The sequence below is a fragment of the Spinacia oleracea genome, chromosome 6, assembly GCF_020520425.1.
Source record: "Spinacia oleracea cultivar Varoflay chromosome 6, BTI_SOV_V1, whole genome shotgun sequence".
Taxonomy (NCBI): domain Eukaryota; kingdom Viridiplantae; phylum Streptophyta; class Magnoliopsida; order Caryophyllales; family Amaranthaceae; genus Spinacia; species Spinacia oleracea.
This window is the reverse complement of record NC_079492.1, coordinates 54,786,228-54,810,577: the sequence shown is the minus strand read 5'-3', so window position 1 is coordinate 54,810,577 and position 24,350 is coordinate 54,786,228. Positions and strand designations below refer to the sequence as shown.

Here is a 24,350-nt window from a genome sequence, read left to right as displayed (position 1 = left end):
TTTTTACAATTGTATATCTAGATCGAGTCCAAATGTCAACTTCTAAGTTATTAATACGTATACAACGATATAAGTCGTGGAAAATGAGATTCCTGTGTGTGGAGAGAGACACTAAGGGCATGCCAGTGGAGACGCAGAGAATCAGAGATGTAGACAAGATCTGATTCAAATGCTACCACAAGATTTTACACAATCATTCTAGTTCAAAAAACTACAAAAGTCATCCACTACGTACAGCAGAAATGTATAGTGGTGTTTGCTTCTGCCAAAAACCTTCGTCCTTTACTTATTCCTTACAGAAAACAAATAACAATAAATTGAAACATTAAATCTAACATCCAAGTCGTTGTAGTATAGTGGTAAGTATTCCCGCCTGTCACGCGGGTGACCCGGGTTCGATCCCCGGCAACGGCGATCTGTTTTATTTTTGGTTTCTTTCAATTGTTTATTTCTTTGTCACCTTCCGCTCATTAGCTCAAGTTGTGCAGCTCATTAGCTCGAAACGTGTATAATTGTGATCTTGCACCAAGGTTAACAAGGATTTTCATGGACATTATTTTATGGGATGTGACTTATTTATCATTTTTTTCATTGAGTCATAACAACTGGTCTTCTGTACATGTAATAATATGTTGTTACTTGTTACGGTACAACAAGTCAAGATCTTGAACAACATGGCCAAAATTTGATCACAGAATTTTGTGATTGGATTTTTTGTTCTTGCTCCTTATCTCTAGATTTCGCCTTAGATCATTGACGTGATAACCAAATTTGAATTCAAAATTTTTTCAACGGATTTTTCATGAAATACCCCCGAATTATGGCGTAATTCACCAAATGCCCCTCGACTTTCAGAAATTCACCAAATGCCCCTCACAAATGACTTAATACCCAAAATACCCTTACTAATGACGCGCCGTTAGTCCTCTGTTAGCCTAATTTTTAAATTCACCAAATACCCCTATTTTATTACTTATTTCATATAATACCCCTATTCTGAAACTTAATTCACCAAATACACATAACTTAAAATTACCCATTTTGATGCTCAGCGGCTAGTTTTATGTTTGAAAATTAGCCGTTGCTTATTGTTTGCTTATAAAAACCCCTTTTCTGACTATTTATTGTAGTTTTTCTATTGTTTTGTTAATTTCATACCATTTTTGTCATGAGTTTTCTTTCAAAATCATCATCCACACCCATGAATCCACATATGTAAGAGTCCCAAACAATTTCTAATATTATGGGAGGAAATTTCCATCCGAGGCTCCGATACAACACTCAGTAAGTTTCAATTATGATCCAATAAGTTCAGGCCTCATCCAGTAAAGACAATGCACTTTAGCTGAGCAAAAGGCCAAAAAACCCCATTTTCAAAGGGATCTTATGTAAGTGAAGCTGAAGTAATTCAATCTAAAGCTAACACCTTAATTTTCTTATTGTCCGAATGGTAAAGAAACTAAGAAATCAAGTTCAATAACACATACATTTTTATCACAACCTCGATTTCAACTTGGATTCATGATGTGAAAATCTTGAGTTTGGAGGCAAATCTTTGTGCCAAGATTCATGTTTTTTCCTTGGTTCATGAGCTTTGGAACATACCTTAGTTTCATTTTTTTTCTTGTTCCCTCAAATCCAAAAATAGACATTTGTCCATAAATCTGACCATGTCAATAGGACCTAACTCAAAAGAAAAGTGGGAAAACCTTTATGCCTCGACTGTAAGGTTGAGAGAAAGTTAGGAGATTGAAGAAAGATGTTTAGAGGCAGTAGAGACAGGAGACAAAAGGGAGTTAACGTTAAATATGTGGCATGGAAGCAATAGAAGCCAAGGTAGCTGGAACATATGCGTTAGAATAAAATTAATAAGAGCTTTATTTTTAATCTGTTTGCATATGTTAAAGATATTTCCCATATTGAAAAAGGAATACCTTCCGATTGCGTGGTAAATATAATTAATTGGTCACATAAAGAATAAGGTACAAAAGAAGTAGCTATTTTCTTGAAGAGTTGCGACGTTTTGAGGTGTTTTTAGGAGTGTTTTCTATTTTAGTGTTGTACCGGAGCTTCAGATTGAGTGTTGTATCAGATATTCGTGTTAGGTTATGATACATATGACATTACATAGATCATGCGGAAACAACCATTAACCCAGGACAACATATTATTTACACATAATCATATAGCATAATTTAGATGCATACTCTTTGTTGCGTGCCCTCCCTAGCTGCGCCCGAACCGAACAAGAACAAGTCTTTAGGACTCCAAGTGTCGTCCCTCCGTAGATAGTCCACAGCACGTCCGGATCCGCCTTAAGATTGACCAACTAGAATCGCACTTAAGGTACTAGAAAATTTCGGCACTTTATGAGCAAGATGTGTGTTTTAATTTTCTCTCAAAAAAAACTCACTTTTGAATACTTTGAAACTTGTGTATAAATTATGACCCCTAGGCCTTTATTTATAGAGTTATGGAAAAGGAATCGTAATCCTAGTAGGATACGAATTAATTGAAATTAGAATCCTACATGAATTCTATTTAATTAATTTATCCAATTAGGAATAGAAATTTAATCATACACTGACTCTTGTAGATTTAGGAATCACGCATGAGCACAAACTCACACACACACGGCAGCCACAAGGGCTGCCCATGCGCGTGCGAGCAGCAGCCCACGCAGCGCGGCCCACGCATCCGTGGCCTTGGCGCGCGCTGGGCCTGCCTTGCGGTAGGCCTGGGCGTTGCCTTGGCTGGGCTTGTGGCGCGCGTGCTTGCTGGGCGATGGCCCGGCTTCGTGCTGGGCCTTCGTCCGGCAGGCCTCGTCCGATGCTAATTCGTACGATACGCTTCCGATTGAATTTCCAGTTCCGGAATTTATTTCCGATACGAACAATATTTAATATTTCCGATTCCGGAATTAATTTCCGTTTCGAACAAATATTTAATATTTCCGTTTCCGGAATTATTTTCCGATTCCGGTAATATTTCCAATTCTGACAATATTTCCGTTTCCGGCAATATTTCCGATTCTGGTAATATTTCCATTTCCAATAATATTTTCCGATACGTACCATGTTTCCGTTTCCGGCAACATCTACGACTTGGATAATATTCATATTTCCGATACGATCCATATTTCCGTTTCCGGCAATATCATCGTTTCCGGAGTATTCATTTCTTGCCTGTGACGATCTTAGCTCCCACTGAAACCAAGATCCGTCGGTTCCGAATATTCATAGATGGAGTATTTAATGCCATTAAATACTTGATCCGTTTACGTACTATTTGTGTGACCCTACGGATTCAGTCAAGAGTAAGCTGTGGATTAATATCATTAATTCCACTTGAACTGAAGCGGCCTCTAGCTAGGCATTCAGCTCACTTGATCTCACTGAATTATTAACTTGTTAATTAATACTGAACCGCATTTATTAGACTTAACATAGAATGCATACTTGGACCAAGGGCATTATTTCCTTCAGTCTCCCACTTGTCCTTAGGGACAAGTGTGCATTTCCTAATTCCTTTGTCGCTCGATGCTTGCTCTTGAACATAAGGTAAGAGTTGTCATCCTTATTATGTCCAGAGGTGTTCCTCGGTTTCAGAGTTCAACTGATCAAATAAACAGATAATCATAGCCTATGATTCATCCGAGCACGGCCATGCATTTCACAGTTTCTAGCTCTCCGAGTGGCCTTGTACAACTTTTAAGCATCTCATCCCGATTTATGGGAGGACAATCCCAATCTTGCGATCTTGAGATTAGACTTCGTTTGATAGGTGATTACCTGAGCGTTGCCTTTATAGCCTCCTTTTACGGTGCGACGGTTGGTCAACGTCAAAGCAACCAGTTCTCAAACAAGTAATCTCAAATCACTCAGGTATTGAGGATTTAGTGTCTAATAATTTAATGAAATTTACTTATGACAGACTTTCATCTCTTACAGTAAAGTTTCATAGGTCTTGTCCGATACTAGTCTTCCCAAAGTAAGTATCTATGCAAATGATTATGACATTGCCATGTCCACATAGTTCAAGAAACAGAACTACTAGTCATCTTGCATTCTAATCGTCTAACGTTTTCTATGCGTCCAATTTTATAGAAAACTCCTACTAGGGACCATTTTCAACCTTTGACATTCAAGTTCACTTGATAGACATTTCTTAGTCACAGGACTGGTCCTGACAGTCTATCTTGAATATTTCGTCAAATTTGAAGGGACTCATCATTTAATACTAAACCAAGATTAAATGGAATATGAAAATACATTTCATATATGATAAATGTTCAACCCCAGTGTTTTACAACCATGGGCCTCAAACCCATTTTCTAAAACAATTCATGGAATTCAAAGCTATGCTTGATTTCCAGTGCGACAATGTGAGTGTTGCTTCTTACTTGTTGCATAGGTTTAGTTATCATGCTTTGCCAATCTTAACATCCTTTTCATCGAATGTTCTTTGAGATATGATGATAAGATCTTTTCGAGTTTGTTTATTATGTGATCTAGTCTTTCTTACTACATTAGTGGTTCTACGCATTTTGCAATGAAGAACCATTAAGTTAGCAGACGTTTTTCTTGCTTCAAGAGTGGTTCCACGCATTTTTTCAATGAAGAACCATCAAGCCAGCAGATAGGTGATCTACCCAAGTTCAGTGAAGAACTTTAAACAACCCTGTTTTATTGCTTCTTAGGCAATAATTACTTTTACTTCAACTGCATAGGTTGCTAGTGATGCTTTGTTTGGATTTACCTATCCAAGCAGTTCATAGATATGTGGAAGACTCTCCAACTATATCTTAGAACATAGAAATTAATATTTTAATTTCCCACGCAACAACTCATGGTCTCCAATCCATGTTGCCATTTCAAAACACGATGCTCTATAGCTCGTCCTTATCAATGGTTAACTCCAAAGGGTCTTGCTTGATCCTTTGCCAGTGTTTATGCGTGTAGCATCAATATTTAGCGTATCTTTATTTCCTTGAATCAAGAACTATTCCTATGTACCTTTTCAAGTACCATAAGTATTCTTGGTTTCAATCTAGTTGATCTTCACTTAGATCAATAGAGATTGGTATATGTTCGTCATGCCTTAAAGTCATACGATACGTTTTTGGCGATCCTCATATTATATCATACATGATAAATTCTTTTGCAGAATAATTCCCAATTGAATTCTATTCATGTAACTTTAGCTCATTCAATTTTAGTAGATACTGAATCCAGCTAAATTCTTTGACATATAATATAGGTTAAGAATCTCATTTAGACTCTTTGATGTTTAACTTAGTAAATGCTTATACATAGTTCAAACATTCTTTACTTAGATTTATTCACATGGGTCGAATATCTCCAATGGAGACTTTCGTGTTTGATTTAGTAAATGCCATTACTTAATCTAAAACAATATTATAAGATCTTTGTAAATAGATCTTAATACCCAATATGTACTAAGTTTCGCCATGGTCCATCATTGATGAATAATTTCAAATCTAAGTCATTAGCATTTGAATGTTATTTCACAATAGAGAGATATGTGTGTGATACACATAGGACCAAATAAGTTTTTATGTACTCCCACTAAACTTCTTATACATCTATAAGAATCATGTACATTTTATGAAACTAAAATACTTATTAGCTTCACTAAAATGCAGTTCCAACTCCCAATTGCTTGCTTAAATCTGTACTTAGATTTTATAAGCTAGCTTTCTCTTTCAAGCATTTATTTGGATCCACAAATCCTATGACATACCATGTACATAGTTTATTCCAACATTTGATTGAGGAATACGTTTTGTCATCCAATTGCTATATGTACCAATATGCAATCATTGCTTGAATTATAGACTTGAGCATTACGATTATGCATGAGGTTTCAACACAATTTACACCATGAATTTGCTTGTAACCTTTAGCAACTAATCTAGCTTTGTGTGTGAACACAATTCCATGTTTGATGGTTTTTATCCTTAAAACAAACTTGCAACCAATAGGTGTGAACCCATTCTTGCAAATCAACAAAATTTCAATTTTGTCATCAAAACATTGAGTATGTTTTATGGCCTCTAACCATTTAAAACATTTGAGTCTATATATGGCCTCTAACCATTTTAGGGAATCTAGGTTTCGTCATAGCTTTCTTACAAGTCACAAACTCATTAATCTACATGATAATAGTTTGACTGCAAGTTGTAGGTTTCTTCACTATTTAATAGAAGAATCTCATAGTTTCATTGACCTGATCTCTATGTTTCTTTACTATCTAATAGAAGAATCTCATAGTTTCAGTGACTTGAATTCTATGCCTACTTGGGTATAGAACATCAAACATTAGAATATCAATAGCCACTTGAAAGTCCTTTGAATATTCTGTTCTCTTTGAAGCACTTGTAAAGTCTTCTAAGAGATATCTATTCTTTAAAGCCACTTCTAAAGTCCTTAAAGAATAAGTTCGGATTTTCTGAAGTACTTCGAAAAGCCTCCGGAATGTCCGTTTATGTTTGTTGTTCGCCTCGAAAACTTTCGAGGTCTATTTTCTCCCACTTGTCATTTTGGAAACGAATCTCCAAAAGGACATTATTTCGAGCAAACAAACATTATGTTCTCAAAAATTCGTGGTAGAAACAATACCCTTGTGTCTCATTTGAATAAATCACAATGAAACATATATCTAGACTTGGGCCTTAGTTTGTTGAATAACAAACACTAAGCTCCCACTGAGTTTAGCAACTCTTTAGATATATAATTGAAAAGATATCCTGAAATTACTTTTCAATAGCTTTGACGAATTTGGTTTAGTTTGGTGGTAGTTGAGCATTTTGTTTTAGAAATTATAGGAAAAGTTTTTATGATCCATCATTGATCGAATCAAGTACTAATTGACTTCGATTATTCCAACTAAGATATGCCATATCTTATGGACCTAGATTGTGAAATTACAACACACAATCATTGATGATCATATTTGGTCTCAAGTAATCATCAACATGATCTAACCTAGATCTTTATGATTTCTTGCCAAGTGGATTTTATACTTCTGAATCTTTGAACTAGCCAAACAAATTCAACTTATATCACATTTGAGTAAATAAACCTACATTCACTCAAATCCATGCGAAATAATAAAGTCATAAAATCTTTCTTTAGCTTTGAACTCTATTGTCTAGGCGTTCTAACAATAGTTCACATCTTTTGTTACTTTCAACAAGTAAGACTAGCTTGTCTTAAGTTGATCTAGAAATCAACCAACTTTCAAAAGTCCATTAAAATAGAGTTTTTGAATGTTAACTTGTTGATATGGTCTAAGCAACAATGCCAAAGATTAGTGGAACTCAAATCAAGGGGTTGATTTGAACCTTAGTAAAGTTCTTTAAAGAGTTGTTTGTTTTAATCAAGCATATTGACTCAACCTGTAATTGACCATTTCATTCAAATAAACAAACAAACATTGTTTTTGTTCTTCTGAATGTGAGTCTTTCTGTGTTTGAAGCAGAAATTTAGGTATGCTGATTATGGAATAAAATAGCCATTTAGTTCCAGCCTTTGAAAGGACTTAAAACAAACTAGATGACCCTACAACTAATGTAGCATTTCCATGCTTCATTTCCCACTTGTAGGTCATTAGTGTATCCTAGCTTCATTTGTTTGAGTTATTACCGAAGTAAGAACCTCAAGCGGTATATGATACCAAGGAAGTTTGATTGCTAGGTCACTTCTCTTTAAACTTATAGGTAGAACCGGAATCGTAAATTCCTTTCATTTGTTCCTTTGTTTTCCTATTTCTTGTACCCTTTCTTATAGTCTTAAGAATTGAATTCTTTAGTGTTGACTTTTATACTTTGTTAGACATGTCCAATGTCACCCCAACAAGGTTCTTTACCATTTATGTTGAATATTTTGTTTCAACTAGATGATCTTACCAGAAGCTTCTAAAGTTCTCTAAGCATCAATCTATTCGAATGTCTAGGGACTAGACTCATTCGAGAATTAAATGGAAAAAGATATTAGGTTGTTAACCATTGGTAAAGCTGAGCGTGTTAAACTCAATGCTTCATGATCTCAAAACTACAGTGTATTTTGAATTCACAAGCACCAATTGGTTTGCCATTCGATTTTGATATTCGAAAACAACCATAAAAGTCGCTATAAGAAACGTACATTTTAAATTGCTCACTTTCTCTCTTTTCCGTGAATCGTTCTTGGATTCACTACCAATCGAGGAAATTTACTGTTACCTTTCTAAAAGGATTTATTGCAGTGCAAGATATTTAATTATAAACAATAATTAAAACATACATTGAAGCATGCAAAGTCTAAACATTTATCATGAATAATAACTTGAAAATAAAAGCAATCATGCAATTTAAACAAGTCATTAGCATTTTATTCGAATTATGTGTTCCGGCAGGTGTGAATAAAATGATTCCAAGATCCTAAAATCATTGAAGAACTAAGCACAGTTTGTCGACTTAATCCTAGAACATCTTAGGTAAGCAAAAGCCTTTTGCTAATAGTCTAGAAACTATTCTTGGTTGATAGGTACGTCTAAGAACTTATTAGGTAAACCTATCGAATTTGCCACGACATAAAAGGACTCCTTACTTATATCGTTGAGTTTCACCAAAACTAACATGTACTCACAATTATTTGTGTACCTTGCCCCTTTAGGACCAATAAGTAACACCTCGCTGAGCGAAAACTATTACTAGATTGATGTAAAGGATATCCAAGCAAGTGTATATTTTGGCATGGCACCTTTTAACTCAATTTTTAAGTTTGGAACTTAAGGCTCTTACTATGTTGGTTAGATTTTAAGTGAACTAAAATCCTTAATCATGCAACATAATCAAGCTTTTGATCTCATGCATTTTAAGACATATTTAAAAGCAATAAATAACTTAAAACATGCATAAGATATTTGTGATCTAGTATGGCCCGACTTCATCTTGAAGCTTTGACTTCAAAGTCCGTCTTGAAAATCTCCGTGGGAGGCACCATTTTCTTCAAATAGGATAAGCTATAACTAATTACAACTATTTGATGGTTCGCAGACCATATTTGAATTGAAAAATAACTTTGGTACTTTAGACCAATTACATTCAAATTAATGGTACGCAGACCATATTTTCTATCCTATTTGGGCCATACTAGTCACTTCATAACCTGCAAAACAGTACATATACAATATATACCATTCACCCATTCATTATCATGAATGGCCCACGTAGCTGGTTAGTAAAACACATTATGCATCACGTAAACATTTGCAGCAATTAATCAAGGGCACCAATAATCTACCAATTATTCAGTCCTTATTAATTCTAATCAAGTTGTTTTAACCTTAAGGATTTGTAGACCTAATCAAGAGTTTATGACTAAAAAGCGCTCCCACTTAAACCAATAAATTCATATGCTTTACCAATTTTAAACATAAAAATGTATTTCTAGTCCAACCGGAAACATACAAATTTAATTAAAATTTAAAGCTCATATCAATTTATAATTGAATCCAAAAATTTAATTTAATTTCAGTCGTATTTAAATTAATTCATGATTTTAATTTTAGTAAAATAATTAGAATAAATAACATTTATTATAATTATAATATTCAAAATTAAAATCCAAGAAAATAATTCAAATTATTAATTTTAAAATTAATTAAAATTACGTGAACTGAAATTTTTCAAATTAAACATTCAAAACGATCTAATCGTAACGCAAACACCCTACGCGTTGCACGCCCATGGACCGTACGCACACAGCCATTGCTGGCCATGTGCGCGCAGCCCATGCGCTCGTCGCATAGCTGCTGCTTCCCTATCGCAAGCCTCCGCACACATTGTGCTCGCTGCGCGCGCCAGCGCTCATCGCACGCGAGCTATCGCTCGCAGTGCGCGCGCGCGACATCGCTCGCTGGGCGCGCGACATCGCTCGCTGCGCGCGCGAGCCATCGCTCGCTGGCGCGAGCCATCGCTCGCTGGGGCGCGACATCGCTCGCTGGGCGGGCGACATCGCGCGCTGTGCGCGCGAGTAATGCTGGGCGCAGCGCTCGTGGCACGCGAGCTTGCGCTCGCTGCGCGCGAGGCTGCGCGCTCTTGTGCGAGGCAGCGCGCGCTGTGGCGCAGCTCGCTTGCTGCCCACACGCGACTGCCTTGGCTCGCCCTTCGCCCATGCCCATTCGTTCATTGCTCGTGGCACACGACACAAGGCAGGGCTGCTGCCTTGTGCTCGTGCACTACGCCCTTGCTCATTGCATTCGTGCCGCACGGGCGACGAGCTCCCTTGCTCGTCGTCGCATGCCCGCATTATACAACACCCCTTAAGGGTAACATGAAGCGTCCATTGCTTCGTGCGTGCAAGTTATATGAACGAATCGCATAAAAAATTTAAAATTTATATTTAAAATTAATGACAAATTAATAAGTATTATTAATTTCATAATTTTAGGGCGAAAATTCGAAAATTTATTATCCAATTGATTTCCGATTGTTATGGATTCAAGTCTAGGTTATAAAAATTTAAAATTTATCATAAATTTACAATTTTTATGGTGGTTTTTAATCATAGGTTTCTAATTAAATTACAATTAATTATGAAAATCAAATTAATTCTAAATTATTCTAATTTTCAACAAATTAATCATAATTACAAATTAGATTGCATAATTAACAAGACTAGGCATTCAAACTTGTTAAACATATGCAGTAGGTCAATCAAAAATTCAAGATTTATCAACAAGAATCGCAAATATTTAATTTAACATCTTAAATTTACGAAATTTTGCATTCGAAAAACTAAAACCTTCGAAAAGTCATAGTTAGGCTTCGAATTTGAGAATTCTGGGTTCGGCAGAAAAATATTATTTTTGTCAAAATTTTAGAATGCCTTTTACATGCGGAATTGACACAAAAATCACTCAATTCGGATGAGTAACGAAGAAACTGCCGAAAAACTGCGTACGTATAATTAAATAAACGCAATTTGCAATTAATTAACAATTACGAAAATTAATCACCCCTTTTAATTCTTGCAAATTTGTAATATTTAACCATGTTCATGCAATTTAGATTATGAAAATAATAAGGGGCTCGTGATACCACTGTTAGGTTATGATACATATGACATTACATAGATCATGCGGAAACAACCATTAACCCAGGACAACATATTATTTACACATAATCATATAGCATAATTTAGATGCATACTCTTTGTTGCGTGCCCTCCCTAGCTGCGCCCGAACCGAACAAGAACAAGTCTTTAGGACTCCAAGTGTCGTCCCTCCGTAGATAGTCCACAGCACGTCCGGATCCGCCTTAAGATTGACCAACTAGAATCGCACTTAAGGTACTAGAAAATTTCGGCACTTTATGAGCAAGATGTGTGTTTTAATTTTCTCTCAAAAAAAAACTCACTTTTGAATACTTTGAAACTTGTGTATAAATTATGACCCCTAGGCCTTTATTTATAGAGTTATGGAAAAGGAATCGTAATCCTAGTAGGATACGAATTAATTGAAATTAGAATCCTACATGAATTCTATTTAATTAATTTATCCAATTAGGAATAGAAATTTAATCATACACTGACTCTTGTAGATTTAGGAATCACGCATGAGCACAAACTCACACACACACGGCAGCCACAAGGGCTGCCCATGCGCGTGCGAGCAGCAGCCCACGCAGCGCGGCCCACGCATCCGTGGCCTTGGCGCGCGCTGGGCCTGCCTTGCGGTAGGCCTGGGCGCTGCCTTGGCTGGGCTTGTGGCGCGCGTGCTTGCTGGGCGATGGCCCGGCTTCGTGCTGGGCCTTCGTCCGGCAGGCCTCGTCCGATGCTAATTCGTACGATACGCTTCCGATTAAATTTCCAGTTCCGGAATTTATTTCCGATAAGAACAATATTTAATATTTCCGATTCCGGAATTAATTTCCGTTTCGAACAAATATTTAATATTTCCGTTTCCGGAATTATTTTCCGATTCCGGTAATATTTCCAATTCTGACAATATTTCCGTTTCCGGCAATATTTCCGATTCTGGTAATATTTCCATTTCCAATAATATTTTCCGATACGTACCATGTTTCCGTTTCCGGCAACATCTACGACTTGGATAATATTCATATTTCCGATACGATCCATATTTCCGTTTCCGGCAATATCATCGTTTCCGGAGTATTCATTTCTTGCCTGTGACGATCTTAGCTCCCACTGAAACCAAGATCCGTCGGTTCCGAATATTCATAGATGGAGTATTTAATGCCATTAAATACTTGATCCGTTTACGTACTATTTGTGTGACCCTACGGGTTCAGTCAAGAGTAAGCTGTGGATTAATATCATTAATTCCACTTGAACTGAAGCGGCCTCTAGCTAGGCATTCAGCTCACTTGATCTCACTGAATTATTAACTTGTTAATTAATACTGAACCGCATTTATTAGACTTAACATAGAATGCATACTTGGACCAAGGGCATTATTTCCTTCAATTCGGATGTCAAAGTTTCTCCCATGATAACAAAATTTATTTGGGACTCTTACATATGTGGACTCATTGGGTGTGGATGATGATTTTGAAAGAAAACTCATGACAAAAATGATATGAAATTAACAAAATAATAGGAAAACTACAATAAACAGTCAGAAAAAGAGTATTTATAAGCAAACAATAAGCAACGGCTAATTTTCAAACACAAAAACTAGCCGTTGAGCATCAAAATGAGTAATTTTAAGTTATTGGTATTTGGTGAATTAAGTTTCTGAATAAGGGTATTTGGTGAAATAAGTATTAAAATAGGGGTATTTGGTGAATTTGAAAATTAGGTTAACGGAGGACTAACGGCGCATCATTAGTAAGGGTATTTTGGGTATTAAGTCATTTGTGAGGGGCATTTGGTGAATTACTGAAAGTCGAGGGGCATTTGGTGAATTACGCCAAAATTCGGGGGTATTTCATGAAAAATCCGTTTTTTCAATTAAAATACAAGGAAACATTCGGAAATTAGATCATCTACAATGATACATACACTCTCTATCTCTCTATAACTATATTTATGTTCTTTTGGTACACAATAAACATCATACACATGTGTTCACAGTTCAGGCGTTATATGACATTTTAGTATGGAAAAATAAAACAAAACTCATTTAGGTTCCGTTTGGTAGAGCGTAAAACGTTTTCATTGTAAAATGATTTTTCATGAAAAACATTTTTCAAGGGAAAACACAATTCAAAATTAGTTTTCCTTTGTTTGGTAACTTAAAGGAAAATGGGAAAAGATGGTGAAGATTGAAGGAAAGAAAGGAGAGGGAGGTAAGGAGGAAAGAAGGAAAAGTGGTTTCCCTCCCTTTCAAATGGAAAAGGGTTTTCCACATTTGAGTGAGTCATGGAAAATTGTTTTTCATCCCTTATCCAACCAAACAACGTAAAATGATTGAAAAGGGGAAAATCATTTTCCATGAAAACGTTTTACGCCCTACCAAACGGAGCCTTAGTGTTGTTAAATCTTCATTTGGGAATTTGGGATGATCACAAACGTCAAGCGCACTTCAAATCTGAGTTGGGTGACATGCAAGGTTTCATTATTAAAACCAATTGGAAATAGTTAAAATACGTGGTCCACAATATTTATATGTTAGTTATTCATTATTTTTCTTCTTGTTCTTCAATGTAGGACATCGATCTAATCCCGTACCGAAAAGGTAAAATACGTAGCCCACAATATTTATATGTTAGTAAATGCTAAATTAACTCAAAAGTCTGTCTCAGCTCGTATTATTGATTAACCAATATATTTATAGTACAAGAATATAAGAAGATAATTCCTATTCTAATTCTAACTTGGTGTTTGTTCTCTAACAGTAACGTAACACTTGTCTATCATAATACTAATCCTATGCATATTAGAATATTATTAGTATTTTAATTCTATATCGTAACATCCCCCTCAAGGTGGATCATGAAGATCTCGAATGCCCATCTTGCTAAGAAAAAATTCAAATTGTGCCTTTCCTAGCGCTTTTGTAAAAATATCTGCTAACTAGACCTTTGTAGACACATATGATGGACAAATAATGCCTTCCTTAATTGCATCTCGTATAAAATGACAGTCTGCTTCAATATGCGTTGTCCTCTCATGAAATACTGGGTTCTGTGCAATGTGAAGTGCGGATTGACTATCACAAAACACACTCATACCCTGCCTGTGCTCCACCCCTAAATCACTGAGTAATTGCTTCAACCACTTCAATTCACATGTGAGCGCGGCCATCAAACGATATTCTGCCTCCGCTGAAGAACGCGACACCGTATGTTGTTTTTTAGTCTTCCAAGACACCGGAGAAAGACCAAGTAAGACGAACCACCCTGTTAATGAACGACGCGTCAATGGACAACTAGCCCAGTCCGAGTCACACCACCCTTCTTGACTTAGTGCACTGTCCGAACGTAGAAGAATGCCTTTGCCCCGGACATTTTTTCAAGTATCGTACTACTCTCGAAGCCGCTTCCCAATGATCCACCTTTGGTGCTTGCATAAACTGTGATAAAATATGTACTGAATATGCCAAATCCGGCCTTGTAACTGCTAAGTAAATTAGACGTCCAATGAGGCGCCTATACTTTTCTCCATCCTCAAGATCCTTTCCGTTGGCAAGTGCTAGTTTGTGATTTTGCTCTATCGGAAAGTCTGCAGGCTTTGCACCTAATAATCCTGTCTCTGAAATAATGTCTAAGGCGTATTTTCTCTGACACACATAAAATCCACTCTTACTGCGTGCAACCTCCAAGCCCAATTTTTTTTCCAGATGTCCTACATACTTCATTTTAAAACATTGGCTCAAGTAGGCTTTAAAACTATTTAATGCAAATACATTGTTCCCTGCAATGATCATATCATCCACATATATTAGCACACTTTGAAGGAAATAATGCCCTTGGTCCAAGTATGCATTCAATGATAAGTGTAATATATGCGGTTCAGTATTAATTAACAAGTTAATAATTCAGTGAGATCAAGTGAGCTGAATGCCTAGCTAGAGGCCGCTTCAGTTCAAGTGGAATTAATGATATTAATCCACAGCTTACTCTTGACTGAACCCGTAGGGTCACACAAATAGTACGTAAACGGATCAAGTATTTAATGGCATTAAATACTCCATCTATGGATATTCGGAATCGACGGATCTTGGTTTCAGTGGGAGCTGAGATCGTCACAGGCAAGAAATGAATACTCCGGAAACGATGATATTGCCGGAAACGGAAATATGGATCGTATCGGAAATATAAATATTACCCAAGTCGTAGATGTTGCCGGAAACGGAAACATGGTACGTATCGGTAAATATTATCGGAAATGGAAATATTGTCGGAATCGGAAATATTGCCGGAAACGGAAATATTGTCAGAATCGGAAATATTATCGGAATCGGAAAATAATTCCGGAAACGGAAATATTAAATATTTGTTCGAAACGGAAATTGATTCCGGAATCGGAAATATTAAATATTGTTCGTATCGGAAATGAATTCCGGAATCGGGAATTTAATCGGAAGCGTATCGTACGAATTAGCATCGGACGTGGCTCGTTGGACGAAGGCCCAGCACGAAGCCAGACCATCGCCCAGCGAGCCAACGCGCACCATCGCATGCCAAGCCTCGACCAGGCCCAGCGCAAGGCCAGGCCCAGCCAAGGCCAAGGGCGCGCGCGCGAGAGCACATCAGTGGGCCGAGCGCTGTGCGCCTAGCGTGGGCCGCTAGGCTTGCGCGGGTGTACGGTGCTCATGCAATGCTTGTGCGGGAATCCTAAAGCAATCGGGATTCGAAATATGATTAAATCCTAAAACTATTAGATAATGATTATTTAATTAGAGTCCTAGTAGGATTATAATTAAATAAATTAGTATCCTAATAGGATTCCAAAACCTTTTCCATAACTCTATAAATAGGTGCCTAGGGTCACATATTTACACAGATTATTCAAGTATTCAAAGTGAGTTTTTGAGAGAAAACTTCAGTCACATACCTTGCCTAAAAGTGCCGAAATTATTAGTACCTTAAGGGCGATTCTAGTTGGTCAATCTTAAGGCGGATCCGGACGTGCTGTGGACTATCTACGGAGGGACGACACTTGGAGTCCTAAAGACTTGTTCTTGTTCGGTTCGGGCGCAGCTAGGGAAGGCACGTAACAAAGAGTATGCATCTAAACTATGCTATATGATTATGTGTAAATAATATGTATTCCTGGCTAAATGGTTTTTCCGCATGATTTATGAATTGTCATATGTATCATAACCTAACAGTGGTATCACGAGCCTCTTATTATTTTCATAATCTAAATTGCATGAACATGGTTAAATATTACAAATTTGCAAGAATTAAAAGGGGTGATTAATTTTCGTAATTGTTAATTAATTGCAAATTGCGTTTATTTAATCATACGTACGCAGTTTTTCGGCAGTTTCTTCGTTACTCAACCAAATCGAGTGATTTTTGTGTCAATTCCGCATGTAAAAGGCATTCTAAAATTTTGACAAAAGTATTATTTTTCGGCCGAACCCAGAATTCTAAAATTCGAAGCCTAACTATGACTTTTCGAAGGTTTTAGTTTTTCGAATGCAAAATTTCGTAAATTTAAGATGTTAAAATAAATATTTGCGATTCTTGTTGATAAATCTTGAATTTTTGATTGACCTACTGTATATGTTTAACAAGTTTGAATGCCTAGCCTTGTTAATTATACAATCTAATTTGTAATTATGATTAATTTGTTGAAAATTAGAATAATTTAGAATTAATTTGATTTTCATAATTAATTATAATTTAATTAGATACCTATGATTAAAAACCACCATAAAAATTGTAAATTTATGATAAATTTTAAATTTTTATGACCTAGACTTGAATCCATGTTAATCGGAAATCAATTGAATAATAAATTTTCGATTTTTCGCCATAAAATTATGAAATTAATATTAATTTATTAATTTGTCATTAATTTTAAATATAAATTTTTTAAATTTTATGAGATTCGTTCATATAACTTGCACGCACAAAGCAATGGACGCTACGTGTTACCCTTAAGGGGTGTTGTATAGTGCGGGCATGCGACGACGAGCAAGGGAGCTCGTCGCCCATGCGGCACGAATGCAATGAGCAAGGGCATGGTGCACGAGCACAAGGCAGCAGCCCTGCCTTGTGTCGTGGGCTACGAGCAATGGACGAATGGGCATGGGCGAAGGCAAGGCACGACAGTCGCGTGTGGGCAGCAAGCGAGCTGCGCCATAACGCGCACTGCCTCGCGCAAGCGCGCGCAGCCTCGCGCGCAGCGAGCGCAAGCTCGCGTGCCACGAGTGCTGCGCCCAGCGTCGATGCCGCGCGCAGCGAGCGCTGGCTCGCACCAAGCGAGCGCTAGCGAGCGCGCACAGCATGCGCTGGCGAGTGCACGAAGCGAGCGCTGGCCCGCGTACAGCGAGCACTAGCGAGCGAACGCAGCGAGCAATGGCTCGCGTGCATCGAGCGTTGGCGCGCGCGCAGCGAGCACCAGCTCGCGCGATGGCTTGCGAAGGGTAGAAGCAGCAGCTATGCGACGCAGCGCATGGGCTGCGCGCACATGGCCAGCGATGGCTGTGTGCGTGTGGCCCATGGGCGTGTGATGCGTGAGGTGTTTGCGTTGCGATTAGATCGTTTTGAAATTTTAATTTGAAATTTTCAGTTTACGTAATTTTAAAATTAATAATTTAAATTATTTTCTTGGATTTTAATTTTGAATATTGTAATTATAATAAATTTTATTTATTCTAATTATTTTACTAAAATTAAAATCATGAATTAATTTAAATACGACTGAAATTAAATTAAACTTTTTGGATTCAATTATAAATTTATATGAGCTTTAAATTTTAATTAGATTTGTATGTTTCCTGTTAGACTAGAAATACATTTTTATGTTTAAAATTAGTAAAGCATATGAATTTATTGGTTTAAGTGGGAGCCCTTTTAGTCATAAACTCTTGATTAGGTCTACAAATCCTTAAGGTTAAAACAACTTTATTAGAATTAATAAGGACTGAATAATTGGTAGATTATTGGTGCCCTTGATTAATTGCTGCAAATGTTTACGTGATGCATAATGTGTTTTACTAACCAGCTATGTGGGCCATTCATGATAATGAATGGGTGAATGGTATATATTGTATATGTACTGTTTTGCAGGTTATGAAGTGACTAGTATGGCCCAAATAGGATAGAAAATATGGTCTGCGTACCATTAATTTGAATGTAATTGGTCTAAAGTACCAAAGTTGTTTTTCAATTCAAATATGGTCTGCGTACCATCAAATATTTGTAATTAGTTTTAATTATAGCTTATCCTATTTGAAGAAAATGGTGCCTCCCACGGAGATTTTCAAGACGGACTTTGAAGTTAAAGCTTCAAGATGAAGTCGGGCCATACTAGATCACATTTATCTTATGCATGTTTTAAGTTATTTATTGCTTTTAAATATGTCTTAAAATGCATGAGATCAAAAGCTTGATTATGTTGCATGATTAAGGATTTTAGTTCACTTAAAATCTATCCAACATAGTAAGAGCCTTAAGTTCCAAACTTAAAAATTGAGTTAAAAGGTGCCATGCCAAAATATACACTTGCTTGGATATCCTTTACATCAATCTAGTAATAGTTTTCGCTCAGCGAGGTGTTACTTATTGGTCCTAAAGGGGCAAGGTACACAAATAATTTTGAGTACATGTTAGTTTTGGTGAAACTCAACGATATAAGTAAGGAGTCCTTTTATGTCGTGGAAAAATCGATAGGTTTACCTAATAAGTTCTTAGACGTACCTATCAACCAAGAATAGTTTCTAGACTATTAGCAAAAGGCTTTTGCTTACCTAAGATGTTTTAGGATTAAGTCGACAAACTGTGCTTAGTTCTTCAAAGATTTTAGGATCTTGGAATCATTTTATTCACACCTGCCGGAACACATAACTTGAATAAAATGCTTAATAAACATTGAATTATGCATGTATGCTAGAATTTAAGTTTATTAAGAGAAACTGTGAATGTTTATTTATTTGTTTATTCTTTTCAATTGTAGTTTTTAATATGGCAAACAACAATTCATTCAACATTCGATCAATTCTCGAAAAGGAGAAGTTGAACGGGAAAAACTTCCTTGACTGACAAAGGAACTTGCAAATAGTTCTTATGCAGGAAGAAAAGGAGTATGTCCTAGAAGAGGCGATGCCCGAAGCCGCAGGCGACGGGGTCACTCAGGCAGCCCTCAATCGTTGGATTGATGCCAACAAGGATGTGAAATGTCTAATGCTCGCCACCATGAGTGCGGATCTGCAGAAAACGTTCATCAACTCAGATGCTTTCACAATCATCAGTGAGTTGAAGAACATGTTCCAAGATCTGGCTCGAGTCGAAAGATTCGAGACTCATAGGCAAATTCTTGAGACCAAGCTTAAGAAAGGCGAGCCCGTAAGTCCACATGTTCTCAAAATGATTGGACTCATTGAGAATATGAGTCGGCTGGATCAGCAATTTTCTCAGGAAATGGCTATAGACACCATCCTCCATTCTCTTCATAGCGGGTATGATCAGTTCAAACTGAACTACAGTATGAATAGTCTGGACAAAACGCTCACTGAGCTTCACGGTATGCTGAAGACCGCTGAAAAGACGCTCAAAAGTGATAAGCAGGATGTGCTTATGGTGCGTGGGGGCAAGTTCAAGAAATCTGGAAAGAAGAGGAATGCTAAGAAAGGTGGCAACAAGGCCAACCCAACTAAGCAAACTGGCGCCAAATCTGTAAAGAGGAAGGTCAGTCAACCCACTTCTGAATCCGAATGCTTCTACTGCAAGAAGAAGGGGCATTGGAAGAGAGATTGCTTGAAGCTAAAGGAAGATCAGAAGAACGGAACAGTCGTTCCATCTTCAGGTATTTTCGTTATAGACTGTATACTTGCTAATTCAACTTCTTGGGTATTAGATACAGGTTGTGGCTCACCCTTATGTTCCAATCCACAGGGACTAAGAAGAAGTAGAAAGTTAAGCAAGGGTGAAGTCGACCTACGAGTGGGAAATGGAGCACGGATTGCTGCATTAGCTGTAGGAACTTACTATTTGTCGTTGCCCTCCGGGCTAGTTTTGGAACTGGAAGAATGTTTCCATGTTCCAAGTCTTACTAAAAACATCATTTCAGTTTCTTGCTTAGATGCTAAGGGATTTTCCTTTTTAATAAAAGACAATAGTTGTTCGTTTTATTTTAAAGAGATGTTTTATGGATCTGCTAGATTAGTCAATGGACTTTATTTATTAGATCACGACAAACAAGTATATAACATAAATACCAAAAAGGCAAAAAAGGATGATTCAGATCTCACTTATCTGTGGCATTGTCGATTAGGCCATATAAACTTGAAACGCTTAGAAAGACTTCAAAAGGAAGGAATTCTAGAACCATTTGACTTAGAGGATTATGGTAAATGCGAATCATGTTTACTTGGCAAAATGACAAAGCAACCTTTCTCTAAAGTTGGAGAAAGAGCAAATGAACTATTGGGTTTAATCCATACAGATGTATGTGGACCAATGAGTACAAATGCTAGAGGTGGTTTCAGCTACTTTATCACTTTCACTGATGACTTCAGTAGGTATGGTTATGTCTACCTAATGAAGCATAAGTCTGAATCCTTTGACAAATTCAAGGAATTTCAGAGTGAAGTAGAGAATCAATTAGGCAAGAAGATTAAGGCACTGCGGTCTGATAGAGGCGGTGAATATCTGAGCTATGAATTTGATGACCATCTGAAAGAATGTGGAATTCTATCAGAATTGACTCCTCCAGGAACACCACAATGGAACGGTGTGTCGGAACGGAGGAACAGAACCTTGCTAGACATGGTCAGGTCAATGATGGGTCAGGCCAAACTTCCATTAGAATTTTGGGGACATGCACTAAATACAGCTGCACTCACTATAAATAGAGCTCCGTCTAAAGCTGTCGAAAAGACTCCATATGAATTATGGTTTGGAAAGCCTCCAAATGTGTCTTTTCTTAAGATTTGGGGATGTGAAGTATACGTCAAACGATTAATTTCAGACAAACTTCATCCAAAATCTGACAAATGTATCCTTGTGGGCTATCCAAAGGAAACAAAGGGGTATTACTTCTACAATACATCTGAGAACAAGGTGTTTGTTGCTCGAGATGGTGTCTTTTTGGAGAAAGATCACATTTCCAAAATGACAAGTGGGAGAAAAGTAGACCTCGAAGAAATTCGAGTCGAACAACAAACTCTAGAGAATGCTCAAGATGACATTCAGGATGAAACTCAGAGATCTTTAGAAGAATCTGGTGAGAATCATGGTCAATCTAGAAATGTTACCCCGCGTAGATCGCAAAGATATAGATCTCAACCGGAAAGGTACTTAGGTATTTTGACGAACGAGAGCTATGACGTTCTATTACTTGAAAGTGATGAACCTGCGACTTACAAACAAGCTATGACGAGCCCTAGCTCCAAGCAATGGCAAGAAGCCATGCAATCTGAATTAGACTCCATGTCTGAAAACCAAGTATGGGATTTGGTCGATTTGCCAGATGGCTACCAAGCCATTGGAAGCAAATGGGTTTTCAAACTGAAAAAGGACAAGGATGGGAAACTTGAAGTTTTCAAAGCTAGACTGGTTGCAAAAGGTTACAGGCAAGTCCACGGTGTGGATTACGATGAAACCTTTTCACCAGTTACAAATGCTAAAGTCTATTCGGATAATGTTAGCAATCGCTGCATATTACGATTACGAAATATGGCAGATGGATGTCAAAACTGCTTTCTTAAACGGCGTTTTAACAGAAACTGTGTTTATGACACAGCCTGAAGGTTTTGAGGATCCAAAGAATGCTAAAAAGGTATGCAAGCTAAAGAAGTCAATCTACGGATTGAAGCAGGCATCCAGGAGCTGGAATATACGTTTTGATGAAGCAGTCAGTGACTTTGGTTTCATCAAGAACGCAGACGAATCTTGTGTATACAAGAAGGTCAGTGGGAGCAAAATTGCTTTCCTGGTATTATATGTCGACGACATATTACTTATCGGAAATGACATTCCTATGTTGAACTCTGTCAAGATTTGGCTTGGGAAATGTTTTTCGATGAAAGATCTAGGAGAAGCACAGTACATATTGGGCATCAAGATTTACAGAGATAGATCTAAAAAGATGATTGGACTTAGTCAAAGAACTTATATCAATAAGGTGCTTGATAGGTTCAAGATGGCGGACTCCAAGCGAGGCTACCTACCCATGTCTCATGGAATGACTCTAAGCAAGAATCAGTGCCCAAAAACACTTGATGAGCGTAGACGAATGAATGGGATTCCATATGCATCATTGATTGGTTCAATAATGTATGCTATAATATGTACACGCCCGGATGTTGCGTACGCACTCAGTGCTACGAGCAGATACCAGTCAGACCCAGGAGAGGCGCATTGGACTGCTGCCAAGAATATTCCGAAGTACCTGAAAAGGCACAAAGATGACTTCCTGGTCTATGGTGGAGATGATGAATTAATTGTTAAAGGCTATACGGACGCAAGTTTCCAAACCGACAAAGATGATTTCAGATCACAGTCTGGGTTTGTCTTCTGCCTCAATGGAGGTGCAGTAAGCTGGAAAAGTGCTAAGAAAAGCACCATTGCGGATTCTACAACTGAAGCGGAGTACATTGCTGCACATGAAGCAGCAAAGGAAGCTATATGGCTAAGGAAGTTCATAGGTGAACTTGGTGTAGTCCCCTCCATTAAAGGACCAGTAGCCCTGTATTGTGATAATAACGGAGCTATTGCACAGGCAAAGGAGCCTAGACACCACCAGAGAGTCAAGCATGTACTTCGTAGATTTCACCTTCTACGAGAGTTCGTTGAAAGAAAAGAAGTCGAGATAAGCAAAATTGGAACTGATGACAACATATCAGATCCATTGACTAAACCTCTGCCGCAGGCGAAGCACAACTCGCACACTGCAGCTATGGGAATCAAGCATATTGGAGAATGGCTTTGATGTCTCTGTTTAATGTTTTAAAGTTTTAGAGTTTAAATCTTTGTAAAACATTATTGGTTAATCATTCACAATAAATGAAAGGAATTCATTTTTCCATTTAATTTGTGGTTTATTAAATGATGAGTCCCTTCAATTTGACGATATATTCAAGATAGACTGTCAGGACCAGTCCTGTGACTAAGAAATGTGTATCAAGTGAACTTGAATGTCAAAGGTTGAAAATGGTCCCTAGTCGGAGTTTTCTATAAAATTGGACGCATAGAAAATGTTAGACGACTAGAATGCAAGATGAATAGTAGTTCTGTTTCTTGAACTATGTGGACATGGCAATGTCATAATCATTTGCATAGATACTTACTTTGTGAAGACTAGTATCGGACAAGACCTATGAAACTTTACTGTAAGAGATGAAAATCTGTCATAAGTAAATTTCATTAAAATTATTAGACACTAAATCCTCAATACCTGAGTGATTTGAGATTACTTGTTTGAGAACTGGTTGCTTTGACGTTGACCAACCGTCGCACCGTAAAAGGAGGCTATAAATGCAACGCTCAGGTAATCACCTATCAAACGAAGTCTAATCTCAAGATCGCAAGATTGGGATTGTCCTCCCATAAATCGGGATGAGATGCTTAAAAGTTGTACAAGGCCACTCGGAGAGCTAGAAACTGTGAAATGCATGGTCGTGCTCGGATGAATCATAGGCTATGATTATCTGTTTATTTGATCAGTTGAACTCTGAAACCGAGAAACACCTCTGGACATAATAAGGATGACAACTCTTACCTTATGTTCAAGAGCAAGCATCGAGCGACAAAGGAATTAGGAAATGCACACTTGTCCCTAAGGACAAGTGGGAGACTGAAGGAAATAATGCCCTTGGTCCAAGTATGCATTCAATGATAAGTCTAATATATGTGGTTCAGTATTAATTAACAAGTTAATAATTCAGTGAGATCAAGTGAGCTGAAAGCCTAGCTAGAGGCCGCTTCAGTTCAAGTGGAATTAATGATATTAATCCACAGCTTACTCTTGACTGAACCCGTAGGGTCACACAAATAGTACGTAAACGGATCAAGTATTTAATGGCATTAAATACTCCATCTATGGATATTCGGAATCGACGGATATTGGTTTCAGTGGGAGCTGAGATCGTCACAGGCAAGAAATGAATACTCCGGAAACGATGATATTGCCGGAAACGGAAATATGGATCGTATCGGAAATATAAATATTACCCAAGTCGTAGATGTTGCCGGAAACGGA

At 37.5% G+C, this 24,350-nt stretch overlaps 1 non-coding gene across 1 annotated transcript; it reads left to right on the top strand.

Moving 5' to 3' along the window:
• The first annotated feature begins 342 nt into the window (after positions 1-342).
• Positions 343-414, top strand: TRNAD-GUC (transfer RNA aspartic acid (anticodon GUC)). Its single transcript has one exon. It is a non-coding gene; the product is annotated as a tRNA-Asp (tRNA).
• The last annotated feature ends 23,936 nt before the right edge of the window (positions 415-24,350 follow it).